At 48.7% G+C, this 16,682-nt stretch overlaps 1 non-coding gene and 1 pseudogene across 1 annotated transcript; one reads left to right on the top strand and one right to left on the bottom strand.

Moving 5' to 3' along the window:
* Nucleotides 1–8,165: 8,165 nt before the first annotated feature.
* Nucleotides 8,166–8,714, bottom strand: LOC109457639 (peptidyl-prolyl cis-trans isomerase A pseudogene; annotated as a pseudogene).
* A 3,000-nt stretch (nt 8,715–11,714) lies between these two features.
* TRNAT-CGU (transfer RNA threonine (anticodon CGU)) lies at nt 11,715–11,786 on the top strand. The gene has a single exon. It is a non-coding gene; the product is annotated as a tRNA-Thr (tRNA).
* The last annotated feature ends 4,896 nt before the right edge of the window (nt 11,787–16,682 follow it).

The raw sequence follows: 16,682 nt of genomic DNA on the forward strand, positions 1-16,682 counted from the left end.
GGATCCCAGAAGCTCATGTAACACCACAATTGCAGCCACGGGGCTGTGAGCTTTGAAAACTTTGTCCTTGCTGCAGCCACGTTCACTTTTTCAGCAAGAGCCTCCCAGGTGTCTGAGCTTGCTCTGGTCACTCTAATGGGGTCCCAGTGCCATCTTCCTCCATGCCAGCCACCGTGACTCCCCTGAGTTATGGACCCAAGTCTTCCACTCGAGCCTGGTTTCTCACCAACACTGCTTGCGCTGGTCCTGCCAAGCCCTAGAGTATCGAGCTGTGCCCAGGTTGGGTGGCCCAGACCCCCAGATTTCTGCCCTCTCCCTGTCTGCCTCATATTATTATGCTGGGGTTCCAGGTGTCAAACGGGTTCACAGGTCACCCAGGAGATGAGTCTGCTCTCTGTTGGCCAGCCCCTTGGGACAGGCAGGACCAGGCCCCTGCACTTCGCCACACAGGCCTGTGCCGTGGATCTGCCAGGTCAGCCAGATGACTCCCTCCTAACTGGATTGACACGCTGTCCTGGGCTCACGGGGATTCATCTTCCAACACTGGGAACTGTGTTCTAGACCTTTATTCCCTCCATCCTCCTCATGGGCCTCTTTCCTTCCCAACTAGGGTTGCCAGGTTTTGCAAATAAAAAATACAGGATACCCAGTTAAAGTTGAATTTTAGATAAATAATTTTTTAGTTTAAGTATGTTCCATGCGATACTCATTGTATATTTGAAATTCAGAGGTAACTGGGCATCATTGTTTCATCTGGCAAGCCTATTCCCAACCCTTTCCAGGGCGCTTCTGCTGCCAGTCAGGTGTCTGCAATTCCTGAGTGCTTGTCTTGCACCCCAGTTTCAGAAATAGGTTCCTTCTTAGTTTGCCACTACTTTCTTCGAGGCTGGTTTTGCCTTCCCCACCCCAGCCATTCAGAAGCAACCGCTGGCCTTTCCAGAAGCTGTAGCCCGGTTGTGTCCTGCCTTGGCGTGTGTAGAGATCTGGAACCCTGAAAAGGACTCGACACGGAGATGAAGTCAGAATAGTCAAGGAAGTGGAGGGGAGAACAATGGTGTCCTGAGGACCAGGGGGAGGACAGGGGTGTTGCTAAAGAACCCCAGTATTAAACTTCCATTTATTGGTGACGTTTCACAATAATCAAGCCGTTAACACTTTCTAAGCACTGACTGTTCACAGAAAGATTCCTGGACTTGCAATCAGAGGCTTAGGTTTGGACCCCCTTCCATGACTGAGCAGGGTACTCACCTCTATGAGTTTCAGTGGCCTCATCTGTAAAGCAAAGGAAATAACAGTTCCTACCCATGGAGTTGTGACGAGGAGTAACCGAGTAGCATGAGTCCAGGCCCCAGATGAGGATCCAGTAAGTACTGGCAGAATCACAACTGGATTTCAGGAGGTAAGACTCATCTTCCCCAAAAGACTCTCTCTCAAAGCATCTCCTCTATTGTGTTAGTTTTCTAGGGCAGCCATCAAAACGTGTCACAAAATGGGTGGCTTAAAACAACAGAAATTCATTCTTCCACAGTTCTGGAGGCCAGAAGTGTGAGAAATCAAGGTATCAGCAAGGTTCATTCTTTCAGGGGGTTCTGAGGGAGAATCTGTTCCAGGCCTCTCTTAGCTTCTGGTGGTTGCCAGCAGCGGTTGGTGTTCCTTAGCTTGTGGCCGTGTAACTCTAATCTTTAATGCCTTCATCTTCCTTCTGTGTATACGTGTCCAAATCTTGCTCTTCTTATAAGGACGCCAGACATTGGATTAGGGCCCACCCTAATGCAGTATGTCCTCATCTTAACTCGATTACATCTACAAACACCCTGTTTCCAAATAAGCCTACATTCACAAGTAGCGTGCTTAGGACTTCAAAGTATCTTCTTGGGGGACACAATTCAACTCAGTTTACTATTCTGGAGAGAGATGAGAGCAAGCACTGCTTGTGTGTACAGGTTGTGCCCTCTGCACAGGTATTTCCACTCACCAGTCTTGGAGACAGGTTTCTGACAGTCTACAATAACAGACGACATCATCCCTACGCCCCCTAGAGGTCACAATTCCTACAAAGTGTTTCATTGTCAGATCCCACCAGGGCCATTTAGAATCATCTGGAACTAGAGCAAAGTCTCCTCAATGGGTCCCCAGTATCTGAGCACGAGATCACTCAATCAACCAGCTTAATCTGCTGAGCAGCACTGTGCCACGCTCTGTGCCCATCGCTGTGAATTGGTACAGAAAAGACAGCAAAAGCTTCTGTCCTAGGGGTGGAGAGAGACACAGCTGACACCCGGGTGATAAGAGACACCAAGGGAAAAGTCCAGGGGGCTGTGGGAGCTCGGGGCTAGGGGATTGAGGCCAGTCGGGGGTCAGGGACAGCTTCCCCAAGGAAGGGCTCTTTCAGCAGAGTCCTGAAGGATTGTAGAATTTAGGAACCACACGTGGGGGAGGCTTGTAGAAAGCACAGCCCTTTCAGGATCCTATGGCTGGGAGCTGGGACTGGTGAGGCAGCCCAGAGCCTGGCAGACCAAGGGTGGGTCTCACTTATCCAATCAGCCGTAGGTGCTGGGCTTGTGGCAGTGAGCAAAGCAGACCCACACCCCACCCTCGTGGCACAATCCTGGCTACAAATTTGAATCACCTGGGGGAACTTTTAAACCAAGTAGATACAGGCCTACCTCGGAGATACTGCCGGTTCAGTTCCAGGCTGCCACAATTAAGCCACTAGGGCAGTAAAGCGAGTTGCAATGTTTTTGCTAGTGGAGGGTCTTGCCTTCACTTTGTTAAAAACAACGTCTTGGAAGCACAAAAAGCAAAGTACAAGAAAACGAGGTGTATGTATGGTGCCTCAGCCCAGCGATCTGCCCTTGGGTGGTAGGGGTGTGAGTGGACATGGGGTTGGTTGGTTTTTCAAAGCCCCCCAGGTGATTCCAGCATGGGGTGATTCAGCCAGGGGTGACAATCACTGCTGCATAATCATTGCCGATACCACTTGAGGAGTCAGGGAGGACTCCAACTGAGGCCGGAAGGAGAAGCAGGTAACCAGGTGAGGGAGATTGGGGAGGACACGGGAACAGGAACAGCAGGTGCAAAGGCCTTAAGAGAACTAGCAGGCAGGGAGCAGGGTTGTAGCAGGGTCTTAGAGCCGCCTCCTCAGAGCTGAGTCTCCGAGAGCTGCAGCGGACCAGGTAGTGGGTTGCTGAGATGAAGGCAGCCTGAACTTGGACGCAGGTAAGGCCTGTTTTTTTCTTCTTGTTTGCGGTTTTTTTGCTGAGTGAGATGAGGAATCTAGTCTCCAACTAGATTTTGGTGGTCACTTGGGCAGGGGAGCCAGGCGTCTCATAGCCCTGCTGGGAGGGTCTACTCCAGTCAACCCGTCTCCAAAGAGTGACTAAACTACACCCAAGGGTGGACACAGCTATTCCTGCATCCCCTCACTTTCAGGCCCAGGGCTCTCAGGGACAACAGGCTGTGGGGACAGAGTCCCAGAGAGCAGTTTCCAGGCTCTTGATCTCACGTGGGAAGACGCTTGCTCGGGTAGTAAATGTCCATCAGCTGTGATCAAATGGCCATCAGCTGTAACCAGTTAGCCATTGGTCACTAATATAACTGCTGTGGCTATGCTAGCAAGAGTGGATTGCAGTTAGCAAGGGGTTGGTTGGTTGGTTGGTTGGTTGGCTGGCTGGCTGACAGGCAGAGAAACGGACGACAGACTGCGGATCGTGTGGCTCTTGATACCTGTGTCTCCAACCCAGCCGCCAGCGATAATATAGTGCTATGACTCCCCTATCTACAGCTCCGTGGGTGTTCCTTTTTGGCCTCACCATGTCCTGTGTTCTTATGCGGGGAGTGGGACCAGAGGCCCTGCATGACACAGGCACAGCACCACTAACCATTGTCGGGTCCAGTGACCCGTGGTCAGCCGGGCAACGCATGGTGAAGGTTGAAGAGGTTCCCTTCTGGTCAGTCTCTCTGGCTGTCTGCACTCTGAGTTCTGAGCCCTGGGCAAGTGGGATTTGGCATCATTCCTCCCCTCCCCAACCCCTGTGCCTAATGCAGTGCTTGGCTTTCAGGAGGCTATGATGAGGTAGTTGGTGCTCGCTTACATGTATTTAGGGCTTGCTGTGTGCCAGGCAGTGTTCTAAGTGCTTGCCATGTATTGCATCATTTAATCCTCATGACAACCTCAATGGGTGGCAGTAGCACCCCCATTTTACAGATGAGGAAACTGAACCACAGAGGGGCTGGCCACAAGTCACCCAGGATTCATACTCGTGCACCTGGGAAAGGGAAGTCATCCAGAGCAGGACACAACTAGTTCTCCCAAGGAGTGGGTTGCTCTGGGTGGGGAGAGGTAACTACAGGCTGGGAAGACTTCAGGGGAAGGCAGCCATGTGCTGAGACCTGCAGCCTGGGTCGGCAATCAGTGAGCAGAGGGGTGGTGAAGAAGACATGGCAGTAGGGCACTCTGGGAACAAGACCGTGGAACTGGGAATTTGTGAGCCCTGTTTGCACGATGAGAAGCAAGAGCAGAGACCCAGGAAGGAGGGTGGTTCTAGTGTGCGTCAGCTGGGCTGGCCAGGCTGTACCTTAAGGTGGGCTGAGGGGTCAGTAGTGCTCCACGCCCGTGGGGCAAGTTTGTAGGCTCTATGGCCCAGGAAGTCGGAGCCAACGTCAAGCCAGTCCCACCTGGAACTAATTAGGTGGCTCGGTTGGGGCTGCAGGAAGTTCCTTTCTACCTTCTGCCTTTCTTGGTTTAGCCCTGGCTTTCACTCCAAGCTCTGACTTTGATATTGGGTTCTGATTTGGGCTCCAGGGCACTGGTATGGCCTCTGGGTTTTAAAAAACAAAACAAAACAACCCAAAGCCAGAGAGCAAAGGTGCTGAAGTCTGAGACGCTTTTCTGCAGTTGTTTGATGGATGGCACTAAACCTCAGGTTGCCTGTGAGGCCCTCAGCCCCTGCATTCTAGCCCAACTGGTCCGCTCTGCCCCTCCTTGGCTTTCCCAGCTTATCCAGTCCAGACGGCTGCCACAGACCAAACGCTGGGCTCTGCTGGGTTCTGGCAGCATCTGGGCCAGACTCGTCGCGCCTTCGCCTGCAGGTGGAGAGTGGGGGTGTTGTGAACATCGACTTTGGAGAGTGTCAGGGTTAGGAGGAGACGGGGAGAGGCTCTAGTCCAACCTGTCCCACTAGAGAGCCCTCAAGATAAGTCTTTTTTTGAGGGTGGAGACAAAGGAGACCCACCTCATACCTCTGCGCTTCTTCTGTAAGATCCAGCCCCAGGGCTGGGCACCAATCAGTGTCGACACTCAATGAATGACAGCTGTGGTAGAGCATCTCCAAAGATAGTCACCATCGACTTACTCTGTCCCTATGTGCAGACCACTCCCCTATTGAGAGGTGGACTTTATTTCTCCTCCCCTCGAATTTGCACTGGCCCTGTGACTATTTTGATCAATAGATACAAAAATGCATCACTTGTGGCAAAAGTGACATTCTGGGATTTCTGAGCTCTGGCCTTACGTGGCCTTAAGGAAGTTTCTGCTTCCTTCTTCTCAAAATGCTCCTTCTTACGTAGAGGCCAGCTGCCATGCTATAAGGAAGCCCCGGCAGCCACATGAAGAACTGAGGTCCCTAGTCAACAGCCTCAACTAAGCTCCCAGGTAATGCCAGCCACGTGGATGAGGCCATATTGGGATCCCAGCATCCCAACACCCTGGCCAACACTAGATGAAATAGAACTGCCTGTTCATTCCAGGGAACCATGAAAAATAGTGAGTTTTATTTTAAACTTCTATGTTTCAAGAGAGTTGGTTGCGCAGCAATAGATGCATGAAACAGCAATAGATGCATGAATGGCCTTCAGCAGCTTCTTCTCTACCAGGCTTCCTGTCACGAGATCCATCTTTCCCAAAAGGAATCCAGCCAAACAGAACCCATCTTGGGGAATGACGTGGTCCATCAGTCCTCTGACCTTAACCAGATGCATCTCTAACTGTCCAGAGGCCCCTGGAGAACTCTGACTACCCACGATGGCAGGATCCTGCTCAGGGAATGAGAGAACCCCAAGGGCGGCAGCTGCGTAGCAGTGGTGCTCTGAGGAGCCTGATTTAGCCCATGATCCACCTGTGAGGCCCCTGCCCCCTATAAATTACAAAGCCACTTGTAAGCATTTTGCTAAGAGTGAATACCAAGTGGAGGAGACAGGAAAAGGTCACTGAGAAGGGGAAGAAAAAGAGAAAAAAAAACAAATTGCATTAACCCTAAGTATGAAAAGCAAGGTTAATTTAAATGCCTACAAATATAGCCATATACTCTTCCAAACCGGTTTCAAGTTGTGTTAACTTTTTCTCCTATTAAGAGCGGCCTTAATTTAGAGCTTCCGTGCTGGTAAAGGGACTATGAAATTTGACCAAAGGAAAAAGTGTCAGGTTGCTACTGCACCCAAGGAAAAAGGGTCAAGCGGCATTTCACTCCCCTGCTGACTTGAGCAGTGAATAATGAAGAAGGTTGTTCAATTTTTAACTAATGCAGGGCTGTGGTTAATAGCTAACTAACTCTCCCATTTTGTGGATGAGGAAACTGAGATTAAATGGCCCCTGAGGGGACACTGGGCATGGCCCCTGCCACATTCATCCAGCATCACAAAAGTTTCAGCTATTCCACGCAAATAACACCAGCCCACAAACCTAGAACCAAAAAGTGTGTTAGTTGTATGTAACCTCCTCTATCATGAACTATTGCTACGTAACAAAACACCTTCAAAATGTAGTGGCTTGCAACAAGAACAATTTATTATTTTTACAATTTTGTGGGTAGGCTGACAGCTCCTTTGCTGGGTGTGCATGCAGCTAGCTGCATTCAGCTGAAGGGTCAGTTGCGCCGGAAAGTCCAAGATATGGCCACACTGATATGTCTGGCAGGTGATTCTGGCTTTCAGTGGGGAGACTCCTCGTGGCTTCTTGTCCTCCAGTCGCTAGACTGCCTTCTTTACACAGTGGTCTCAGGACCGGGGTCTAAGACAGTGAAGACAGAAGCTGTAATGTCCCTTGAATCTAAGCGTCAGAATTTACACATCACTTTCACTACTTTCTATGGGTCAGATGGCCTGCCCATATCCAAAAGGGCAGGAAATAGACTCTACCTTTAGATGGGAAAAGCAGCAACGAGTTTGTGAGTGTATTTAGTCTACACCTCCAGAGCATCCTTTCCTTCTTCCCTGCTTTATCTTTCTCCCCGGTATTTACCACTGTCTGATATACCATATGTGTGCTTATTTAAGAATGGAAGCTCCATGCGGGCAGGGATCTGTGCGGCTCAGTCACTACGATAGCCCCAGCACTGAGAACGGGGTCTGGCGCATAGTAGGTGCTCAATGAGGATTTGTTGAAGGAATGAATGACTGGATGCTCTCACTGTCACACGACATGGAGGAGGGTAGAGCCTGATTCTTGTCCACGAGGAGCTCTGTGTTCTGAAACCAGTTCTCACCTTCTGGTCAAGTTTCAGAGTAGCTTTGCCAATGCGAAAGGTCTACATTAAAAATGGTACACGTAAGTTTAGAAAACAGAAGTCACACCACGCACTTACAGCTGCTCACTCCCAGAAGAAGTACAATATCCAGCTCCTGGGACTACCCAGCTAAGAAGTGGACTTGGACAGACCCACAGTGACCTCACGAAGGAGCAACCCTACTGCAGCCTAGGGTTGGCCGTGACTCATGGCAGGCGGTTCAGAAAGCAAAGGATTCAAGAATTGTCTACTTTTTTGTGTGTGTGGTGTTGTTGTTTTTAAATTGACTTTACTGTTTAGAGAAGTTTTAGGTCCATAGCAAAATTGAGTGGAAAGCACAGAGGGTTCCCATATCACCCCCTCCCTCCACCATGTCCAGCTTCCCCCACTATCCTGCACCAGAGTAGCACATCTATTACAATTGAGGAAATGATCCACTTTTAAGGACATGGGAAATACTCATCCTACAACAGGGAGAAAAATCAGGCCACCATGAAATATACAAATGTGAAGATACGAGGTTGATCACTCTCCTCACTGTATTATTATCTATGCCCCATTTCATCAAATTCATCAATTTTTTTGTTTAATTTTTATTTCATAATCATAAACTTAACTCTGCAACCCAGCTAGACTTGGAGGGGGCAAAGAAAATACGGAAACCAATGAACTGCAGCGAGAGCACAAAGATTATGGGGTGTTCCGAGCAGATGGGGCAGGGGTGCTCTCCTGACTACAGAAGGAATGGTCTGGTTAAGAAAAAACCAGTCAAATGCATCAGAGTTGTCCATGGTCAGCAATGGTGAATCTTCTTGCTCGTCTTGCCATTCCTGGACCCAAAGCACCCCATGGCTTCCACAATCTTCGTGCCATCTTTCACCTTGCTGAAGACCACGTGCTTGCCATCCAACCACTCAGTCTTGGCAGTGCAGATGAAAAATTGGGAACCGTTTGTGTTGGGTCCAGCCTTTGCCATGGAGAGGATGCCAGGACCTGTATGCTTCAGGATGAAATTCTCATCATCAAACTTCTCCCCATAGATGGACTTGCCACCTGTGCCGTTACGGCGTGTGAAGTCACCACCCTGGCACATAAATCCTGGAATCATTCTGTGAAAGCAGGAACCTTTATAACCAAATCCTTTCTCCCCAGTGCTCCGGGCATGAAAGTTTTCTGCTGTCTTTGGAACTTTGTCTGCAAAGAGCTCTAAAGAGACGCGGCCCAAGGGCTCGCCGTGGACAGTGATGTGGAAGAACACAATGGGGGTGACCGTGGCTGAGTGCAGGTAGGTCTGGGCGGCGGCGTCTGGAAGGCCACATTCATCAATTTTTAAAAACAGTTATGTGCCACTAAAAAGGAAAACTACATTGCCAATTAATTGTGACACTCCATTATCTGTAATCAGTCATCATCCTGAGTTCTAATTTGTTAAAATGTGGGGCGGGGGGAACCATATCTCAGAATAAACTATGTTTTATACACATAAGAACATGCTTCTCTTTGGTGATAAGACTACGGGTCCTTTGAATTTTCCTCTTTATGCTTTTAAAAACTTTCCTGTCTGTTTAACACGTGGTGCTGAGAAAACTGGATTTCCACATGCAAAAGAATGAAGCTGGACACTCACCTTACATCATGTACAAAAATTACCTCAAAATAGATTAAAAATCTAAACATAAGACCTGAATTGATATGTTAATGACTCTCAGAAGAAAAAAATAGGGGGAAGCTTCATGACTTTGGATTCGGCAGTGATTACTTGGATGTGGCACCAATAGCATAGGCAACAAAAGCAAAAATAGACAAATGAGACTACGTCAACCTGAAAACTTTTGTACAGTGAACAATCAACAGACTGAAAAACCAACCTACAGAATGGGAGAAAAGATTTGCAAACCAGATATCTCATAAGAGGCTAATATCCAAGATATATAAAGAGCTCCCCAACTCCAAAAAAATAATAAATAACCCAAATTAAAAATTGGCAAAAACTTGAACAGACATTTCTCCAAAAAAGATATATAAGTGGCTAACAAGCAAAAATATGCTCTACATCACTAATCAGGGAAATGCAAATCCAACCACAATGGGATACTATCTCATGCTCATTATAATGGCCATTATAAAACCACCACCACCACCAAAGGAAACAAGTATTGGCACGAATGCAGAGAAATTGGAACCCTTGTGTACTACTGGTGGGAAGGTGAAGTGCGTAGCCATTATGGACAACAGCATAGAGGTACCTCAAAAATTTAAAACTAGCATTACCACATGATCCAGCAATCCCACGTCTGGGTATATACCCGAATTGAAGAGAGGACCTCAAGATATTTGCAAACCCATGTTCACTGCAGCATTATTCACAATAGCCAAGAGGTGGAAGTAAACTAAATGTCCATTGTGGGATGAATGGATAAAGAAACACAATGGAGTATCGTTGAGCCTTTAAAAAGGAAATTGTGTCATATGTGACAACCCGTGACATGAACCTTGATGAACCTTGAAGACGTTACGCTAAGTGACATTATGCCAGTCACAAAAAGAGCAATACTGTGTGAGTCCCCTTCTATGAGGTTCCCTGAGTAGTCGAACTTCTAAAATCAGGAGGCAGAATGGTAGTCGCCAGGGGCTGGAGGTGGCGGGGAAAGCACAATTGCTGTTTAAGGGATATAGAGTTTCAGTTTTACAAGATGAAAAAGCTCCAGGGATCTGTTGTGCAACAATGTGCATATAGTGAACACTACTGTTCTGTACATGTAAAAATGGTTAAGATGGTTACATTTTATGTTACGTGGTTTTTACTACACACAAAAGTAGTTTTCCTGGGTTTTCCCAAATCTCCACAATCTATACTTTTAAAAAAGTTCAACAGATAAGCGAGAATAGCTTTGGCGTGGTGGTGGCAGAGTGGGCAGTGTCACGAGTGGTCTGGCTTTTGTCTCCTCTTTGGTCACTGGCTACAGGAGGATGGGCCCAGAGCCTACCCTGAGAGGAGGCCTCTTCCTGCCCCACCCCCATCCTGAAGCGCCTCTCCTTGAGCAGTGGCAATGGCCAAAGGTCAAACAAGCACAGAGGGACTAAGCGCCTTTTTTTGAACTTAAAGAAAATACACGATCTTCAAAAAAGTGTCCAGTATCATAATAAGCACTCATAGTCCTACGATTTCAGCTTTTTGCTTCTTTCATAGAATAAAAACAAAACATTACCAATAAAGTTCCCTTTGTCCCCTGTCCCTAGCCAGTCTCCTTCCCTTCTTTATATGTTTTTGCTTTTACCTACTTTGTGTGTCTTCCCCTTTAATTTAATAAATGGCATTTGTCCTACACCTTGCTTTTTAAAATCACGTGGTTTGCACTCTACGCTGATAATTATTCCTTTGACTCTAGCTGATTGCTTTTCATAGTGACCTACAGCTCCACGGTATAGACAGACTATCAGATTCCTCCATTCAGGTCGCTTCCAGTTGTTCACTCCCACTTGCACTGTCGCTCTGAACATCTCCTTGTGGGCCCACATGGGTTCCTCCTGGGCAAAGCCATCTTGTCTAACATGATATTTACTCGGAGTCTGCTGCACAAGGCCCGTGCCAGGGGTTGAAGGGCAAGGAGGGAGCGAAAGCAACCCGGGGAAAGTCATGTCTCCCACCCCTGCTGCCAGACCCCCATCCCTCCCGGCATCTCTCCGACCGGAGGGCCGCTCCCATCCATGCCTGCACTGCCCTTTTAGCCCCCTCAGCTCCTGGTGGACTCGGCCCGAGCTCCTGGCGCTGCCCGCGTAAGCTGCCAACCGGACAGAAATGACCAGGCCAGCGTCACATGGCAGCGCACGGAGCGGGCTGAGACACCAGCACAGACGTCAGGCCCTGCCTGGCTGGCTCGCGGCTGCTGTCTCCGCTTCCGCTCCGTGCTGTCTCCACCTGAGCTCTCCTCGGGAGCCCTGCCCCTGGGGGCGCTGAAGACAGGCCCCGGCTGGGCTCTCGAGGGCCGCGGGTTTGGGTCCTGCCATTAGCAGGACACTGGCGCCTGGCTTTGGTCCAGAGTGGGCCGGAGCCACTCTCGCAGAGGGGTCCTGGCAGGCAGGTCTGGAGGGGCGGGAGAGCAGTTAGGCCGGGGGCGGGGTCAGAGGAGGAACCGGGGGCGGAGCATCACCCCTCCCGCACTCGTGCCGCCTCCCCTCCACTGAGAGCTTCCAGCGACTGCTTGGCTGTCAGGCGCGGTGGCCAAGTGGTAAGGCGTCGGTCTCGTAAACCGAAGATCGCGGGTTCGAACCCCGTCCGTGCCTGGGACTTGAGGTTGGGGTTTGGCAGTGGGGCTTCGGTGTCCTCACGTGTGCTGTCCCTTCCTTCTGTTATGTGATTTTTAAAAAATTTTCAGATTCCATTCAGAGTCTTCCAATCCCTTCTCTCCCCAGACCCACGAGCACAGGTCTGGCCAGTGTGCTGGGGCTCGCGGGACCACTTGCAGATGTGCTCGACTCTGGCCACCCCGTGCTTTGCTGCCCACCACCCCCTTGCGTCTTCCCTTGGGTCTACTCCTCCCGTAGCACTGCTCCGGGCAGGCTTGTCTGGGATCCCGTGTCACTGTGGGGACCCTGAGGACAGAGGTGAAGTCGCACACTAGGCAATGGTATCGCCAGCGTTATGGGGGTGCGAGGGGGGTGTCTGGTCTTGCTGGTTTTGCATGTCTAGAGGGCGGGAGAACATTCCAGAAAGGGTGTTAGCGTTTCTAAAGCGGTGTTTTCTGGTTTCTGTGTGTTCCTTGAAAGGTGAGTTATCCACAGGGTGCTTGCCACCTGTCTTCTTGTCTAGGAAGCCAACCACATCGTTCAGCTGGTGCGTGCTTATTCCTGTCCCAGCCCTTGTGAACTGAGCCTTTGAGTCTGGCCCCTAACCAGCTATGGCACTCCTCAAGTTATCTCAAGGATAAGCCACCCAATTTAATGTGACATGATGTTGAGTGCCTCCCATTCCTGATTCACTCCAGTATGTCTGTGCCCTTCTTCAATTGTGACATTCAGCATGGAATATACTACTCCAGATATAGTCTCATTAATGGAACGTCAACCCCCTCATTCTCCATTCTATACTTCTGTTAATGTGACCAAAAGTCACATTGCCTTCTTGGAGGCCTCATGGCATACTTGACCATAGGAAGCTTCAGCTGGATTGAAAGTCAGCAGGGTCTCTTTGGGTTGGTGTGTAGGGTTATCAGAAGACAGGATGTGGGGTTCAGGCAGCAGGGAAATGTATTTATTTTCCCCCCTAAGATTCCAATAAATGGAAGAGACCTTCTTGGCCAAAGTCAATAAAAGAGGGTCAAGGTACAGAAGAGGTCAATACAGAGATATTGGGGGAAACATGGGTCCCCAAAGGGGAAGGGCCAGAGGCAGGGGTCAGGCATGGATCCCAGGTTAAGGACGGTCAGATACAAACTCCAGGGTGAGCATGGGAGCAGAGAGGTCTTGCAGACTTACAGGGTGAGGGCAGAGACAGAAGGGGACACCTATCTTGAGTTTCTTGGATGAACTCTATTAAACCACTTACATACTCTGGACTTCAACTTCCTTTGTTGTAAAATTCAAAAGTTGGAAAAGGTATTTTCAAAATACCTTGTGGCCTGCAATCCTAAATTTCTATCTCAGAACCTGGACCTTGGAGAAGCAAGGGGACCTCAAGCTGCCCCACCCATCTCTCTCGTGGCTGCCAAGGTGGTGAATCATAGGCGCCCCTTTCACAGTGGAGCCTGGTCCTTGCGACCTCAAGATAGGATCTATGTGACCTCTGGCTCACCATCCAGAGAGTTAACAGCGAGTGCTTCCTGATGAGCAGGACTAGAGCTGCAAAGGGCCTGTGCCCTGCCAGTTGCCCCTTGCTCACACCTCCCCCCAGGTGGTCCTCCCAGGGCCTAGAACAGAACACCGGACCTCTGCTACTGCAGTTTGAGAGCCATGTAGGCAGACACAGCCATTGTGCGCAGCTCAAACCTCCAGGCCATTTTAAAAAATATAAACTACTTTAGGTCAGGTTCTTCCTTCCTGTGAGTGAATATTATTTAACTTAAAAGCAGAATGTGGCAAGTATATATATTTTGCCTCATGCTGTCAGTTTTAGTACAATATTTCAACCTGGAGACGTATGTTTTAAAATCTTTTATTATACAATAAAACAGATTCAAAAAACACACAAATCAAGTGAATGTCTTAATGAATTATAAGAACACCACCCACGTCAGAGAATTTTGCCAGACACCCCAGAAACGTCTTCCATTTGCCCCCCTCCCTATCACACTCCCTCACAGCCAGAAGCTAGCCATGCTCCCTACTTTTACAGTCATTACTTCCTTGCATTTTGACTTACCACCTAATTGAGCATCTTTGCATCTTTATACCTGTAGTTTAACTTTGCTCATTTTGAAAATTGATATATCCTTTCACCTTTTTTATTCAATCACTAGGATTCTCTTCTTTCCCTTTCATTTCCTTGTAATACATCTTATTGAGGAACCTGGACCATTTGATCTATAGATTTCCCCATAGTCTGGACTTTGCTGTCTGCAAACTCTTGGTGCAGTTCAAGTATCTCTGTCCTTGGCATTTCCTATGAATTAGCAGCTAGATCTACTCACAGACACTGGATTAGAATCAGGTTCTATCCCTTAGACCAGACTCTGGTATTACCTCCTCTAAGAAACCTTTGATTCCCCCCAGGTAATGAGTCACTTAGCTTCTTGTCTGGGACCCCTTTGTGTGTCTGACACCATAGCTGGGAGGCCCCTTAGGGCCAGTACTGTGTCTCGCTCATGCCTGTGTTTCCAGCACCTGGTACAGAGACAGAGCCCTGGCACAAGAGAGGTCTCGACTTGAGGGGTTGGGTAAGTCTTCCCTGAGTGGGTGGCATTGTGGCTGGGCTCTGGAGGATGAAGAGGAATTTGCCCAAGCACCATAAGATCTTGGGTATTTCTGCCCTCACTCAATCATCTTTGACACTCAACTATGGTCTAGGTTATAGCTAAGCAGTCAAGAGCACTCTTCTTCCACCCATGGCCCCTCTGACCTTGCGTGTAAAACAGAATTTCAAATTAAGAAAGAAACTTATTCTCTGTAAACAGTTTTATCAGCAAGCATTAAAGGCCCAACCCCATCCTTCTGGACAAAAGTTACCAATTTGGAATCATGGACTGATAGGAATGATAGCAACCATCCAACCCTTTCAGTGTACAGCAACAGAAACAGGCAAAAAGAAGGGAAGTGATTTGTTCAAGGTTAGCCAGAAAGCTCTACCTTTATCACGTAGATTAAGCTCTTCCGCAGGATAAACACAAATCTGTTTGGAAAAGTCATCTGCATTGTTACTGGACATGTAACCAGGAGATGGCCCATCTCTTTGCCAGCCTGCGGCCTAAGCAGGCACTTCACTTGTCTAACATTCACCCCTGATCAATAGGAAAAGCATGTAGTGATTGAAAGCACCAGGCGTGACCCCAGTACTCAGGCTGTGGAGGGACACAGGCACACACTGACAATGGTTGGATTGCTCAGGAAACACACTCCTCGTTTTTCTGTACCAAGTGCTCCAACATTTTCCAGGCACTTACGCCGCCCTTTGAAAGCCTTTCAGAGAACCCTGATTGACACGTCTGGGACTCTGGGTCAGTAGGGTTCCTTGTGTGACCTGACTTTCCAGGAGTGGCCCACCACTCTCTCAGCCTCACTCCTTAGGCCATGTACAGAGGGCACAGCCCAAGCAGAGAATGTCAGACCACCTGCTCCCTCCCCATCCGCCATCATGTAGGAAAACTGAATCCAGCTCAAAGCACTGTCTTGTCTTGGCTAAAATATTATTACACCTGGAGAGAATTGACTCCTTTCTGGGGAGTTTACCCCTCCGCTGTTTCTTGAGTGTAAGGGATGTGTCTTCTCAAGTGACCAAGATAGGTAAAGGGGCATTTTACATGGTGGCTAAATGAATGAAGGTCAACCACAAGAACAAAGTCAGCAACTTCTCCTCCTACAGTTGTGAAAGAGTCACGCTGGAAGAAATCGCAGAGAAAAATCACATTCCAGTTTTGCCGGTGAGGAAACAAAGGCCCAGAGGCAGAGATAACTTATCAAAGATTGCACAGGAGTCAGGAATTGAAATCTGCCCCAGGTGTTGATAAGACCAGTGATCCCAGTGTGGCTTTTCTGCAGGAAAGATTTCATGTCCAGCCTGTCTTTTTCCTGAGCTCTGAGGCTCTCCCTGTGTCCTTGCCATTGGGGCCCAGAGAAACAAAATCTATGGAAACTGCCATTTGAGTAAACTTTCTGAGAAAACAAGGTCCATTAATTCCATAGTCACAAACAAAATACTTCAGGTTATTTGCAGCCCTTTTCGCCCTCTGGTCGGCAGGATCCCTGTGTCATCTGTCAGAGCTCTTTCTGACTGATGGCAGGAAGCTGAAGAGAACCCAGCACAATCATGACTGTAGAAGTGGTGTCTGATTGTCTGGATGGTTCTGAGGAGGAAGCTGAGTGGAAAGGGCTCAGTGCAGAGTGACCTTGGGGAAATCATTTCATCTCCTGAACCCAATTTCCATTTCAGTAAAATCGGGGTTTTCCATCCTGCCGTTCTACTTCACAGCACTTTATCGCGTTGCTAAAGATGTGGCAGGTGGTCATTCTATGCAGAGAATCAATACTGTACCGCGGTGTTGATATTAAATACTTTGAACAGTTTGGGCATTGGAGGCCACTGTGAATGTTGGTCCCCTTGCCCTTGGGGGTTGTGGTCACTGTCTGAGAGGAAATTGGTGAAATCAACAGGCATTGGAGGGAGTGCTTCCGACTGTGGGGCTCAGGCCTCGGTGGGAGGGGGGGCCCTGGGGAGGGTTTGGGGCAGCCAACCCATCCAGTAATGGCAAAGCTGGGTCCTCAGCAAATATTTACTGAGTATGTATTATGAGCCAGGCACGGGGATACAGTAGTATACTTTAGAGACAAAAATTCCTACCTTGGCCAGGGGTAGCTTCCATTCTGGGCGCTGGAGGCACAGATCAGCAGCAGGGAGACAGAATATACTCAAATGAGTAAAATATGTGGCATATTAGAGGGAACAAGGGCTATATGGAGGGGAAAAAAGCTGGGTTGGGGGATGAGAAGTGATGGGGAAGGGGCTGCAATTTAAAATAGGGTAGCCAGGAA

Source organism: Rhinolophus sinicus, chromosome 12 (assembly GCF_057876585.1).
Source record: "Rhinolophus sinicus isolate RSI-liver-muscle chromosome 12, RSI-T2T, whole genome shotgun sequence".
Lineage (NCBI taxonomy): Eukaryota > Metazoa > Chordata > Mammalia > Chiroptera > Rhinolophidae > Rhinolophus > Rhinolophus sinicus.